General features: G+C 34.3%; 1 long non-coding RNA gene across 1 annotated transcript; it reads right to left on the bottom strand.

Moving 5' to 3' along the window:
- Window positions 1–325: 325 nt before the first annotated feature.
- Window positions 326–2,532, bottom strand: LOC121051087. The gene is made up of 2 exons (XR_005805072.1): window positions 2,281–2,532; window positions 326–513 (listed from the first exon to the last, which is right to left on the bottom strand). It is a non-coding gene; the product is annotated as an uncharacterized LOC121051087 (long non-coding RNA).
- Between the last annotated feature and the right edge of the window lie 223 nt (window positions 2,533–2,755).

The raw sequence follows: 2,755 nt of genomic DNA, 5'->3' as shown, positions 1-2,755 counted from the left end.
GGTAGGAATAGTTTTGAAAAGGTTGTCCACGGAGTCATTTTCAACCTCAGACTACACCAAATTTTTTTTTTTTACATAGAAGTTGATTGTTATTCAATAATCAACAGCCAAATGGCCAAAACTTACATAAGAATTCCGGCAAGAAAATCCAAGCTAAAGCAAACTAATTAACATCATTGGGAAACTCACAATTAAGCAAGCCTATTGTCACATCCCATCTTTTTTTTTTCTTTTTCTTTTTTGAGATGCAACTCATATTCCAATCATGGAAATAAATTTCCGAAATTGAAATGTGAATAATTGGAAAATAACGACACTCAACAAGTTTCCAAAATTGAAACACAACCTTTATTAATTACAAAAGGGGTTTACATCAACAATTACAACAAAAGGTCAACTATATTCCAAGTTCTTGTCTAGGAACCCAAGCATGTTTAGCAATAACACACTTGTATATCACATTATTAAAAACACCCTTACAGTAAAATAACGTCAAACTTATTTATTCGTCACCTGCAAAATGATAAAAGGGGTGAGCATACATTGCCCAGTAGGAGAATAAAACCTCTTTGAAGATCATAGTTAGAATAGCAACAATGAATGGATGCAACTACTATCTATTCCCGATAATCCACATTGCAAAATCAACAGAGTCTACATGTCCCATACCATGTATTTTACCACGAAGGTGACTCAGAGTATTCAACAATGTGAACTAACCCCCACCCAAAATCAATCCCCCTAACCCTCTTTTGCTAGTCATCTTGTCCATTCCCCTTTCACCAGTCCCGGATTATCCTTTCAATATTCTATACTAAGTGCACATTAACAAGTGGGCATACCTGGGATCTGGTACCAGTTGAGGTTATCGACTCAACTACGCAAAAGATAAACTACCAGCATACTTAGTCCAATAGCATATTCACATTACCATCACCACCCTTATACTTCATGTCGTACTGATGCATCAAATACTTTGAATATATAAGTGTATTCACTATTCAGCCATTCCAAACAAGCAGAAACAGAGAACATAAATGCATACAATCATGTAAACAACCATCCAATGCAATCATGCAATCATGTAAACAACCATCCAATGCAAACATAGAGGCTCTCCAAGTTTTTCCCCTACCTCGATCGATTTTCACGTTAAGTATCCGGATGAAAACAAGTTCCTAATGCAAGAATAGAATTCATTAGTTCCACACACAAAGAATTAAAGCAAAACTCAGCTAAAATATTTTGAAAATCTGAGCAGTGAGTTATTTTGACCAAAACAGGTTTTTATTTGACAAACTGAAATACTGCAATTTCTTGACCCAGTCACCTTTACGTTAAAAACTGTACAAATCTGTTTAAAATCTGTTTTCATAGTCTTCTAACGATTTGTAGCTGACATCCTAAAGAAACTCTTGGAGTTTGAATCACCTGAAAACAATTTTTCTAGAATTAGTTATGGATTTTTAAAGTTCAGCTACAGTCCCACATTTTTCTGCAGAAACTGCTACTATGTGCTAACCTCTTCTGTTTTAATGTACTTTCTAAAACTCCAATTTGTGTAAAACTTCCGGTACTGAAAATAGACATTCTAAAGTGTCAAAGAAAAGAAACCACACTTTCAACAAGGCTTTAAAGGATGAGTGAAGGCTTTCTAAATTCAACTTAAAACTGCATATGTTTCCTACTTGGTTCTTGACTCTTCTAAAGTCAGATTCTATTAATCTATGTCTTCCAAAAACTCTAATAACTAAAGGAAACAACAAACCAGATGCAAAGTGATTTCAAATTCTACTTTGGATAAATTTAAAGACCAAAGATATAAACTATTTTCCAGAAAACTAGTGAAATCAAATAGAAGATGAGAAAATAATTAGTACTGTTCCAGTAACAACAACTTTATTCCTAACTGAACTTCATATCTATTGCAACTTCTTCTGTCATCATGAATCCCCAGGTCTTATAATAGCCTATGGATATTTAAAGCAGAAACATAACCCAATTTTCAAATTGCATATATTAACCATTAGAACCAACAAAGAACTTTATCAAATCAGAAAAAGAATCACACCTGACTTTTTACTCCTCCACTTCTAAGATACCAAAACTCTCTTTCTCTCTCTCTCTCTCCCTTGTTTATCTATGTATCTAGCAACTCAAGGAACTGTATGGAAAGCATAGATGGTTCAGCCTATTTATAGTGTCTGGAAAGGAGTGAAAACGTAGAAAGCAAGATAGGTCTAACAGAAGAAAAATTGGATATTCTAATTGAAATCTTACCCATAAAGGTACTAGACTTGCCACCTCCATATTTTTAGAGTTCCAGCTCCTGATTCCAGGGTTTCCAGCTCTAGCTTCATAGCTTTGAGGAATTACCAATTTTGAAACTTGATTTCCAAGGCTGTTGACACCTCCTACTTGCCCATGGCGGCGGCTATGACCTTTGTACTTTCCTAAGGCGGTGGATAGTGTATTAGATGGAGTAGAATTTGAAGGTGAGGAAAGCGATGAAGAGAAGGGACAAAGCCTTGAGTTTAGAACGTTGTTTGATCTAGTTTGGTCGTGGAATTTCTTTCTATAAGCTGTTTAAGCCACTTGGGTTTTAATTTTGGGCCAAATACTTTGGGCTACACTCTATTTACTTAAACCCATAAATAAGTAAAATCATCTCTACACTATATATATATTATTGTGCTAAACTATTTGTTTATATATATATATATATATATATATATATAAACAAATAGTTTAGCAC

The sequence above is a fragment of the Rosa chinensis genome, chromosome 1 (genome assembly GCF_002994745.2).
Source record: "Rosa chinensis cultivar Old Blush chromosome 1, RchiOBHm-V2, whole genome shotgun sequence".
Classification (NCBI taxonomy): Eukaryota; Viridiplantae; Streptophyta; class Magnoliopsida; order Rosales; family Rosaceae; genus Rosa; species Rosa chinensis.
This window is presented reverse-complemented; position numbering and strand designations above follow the sequence as displayed.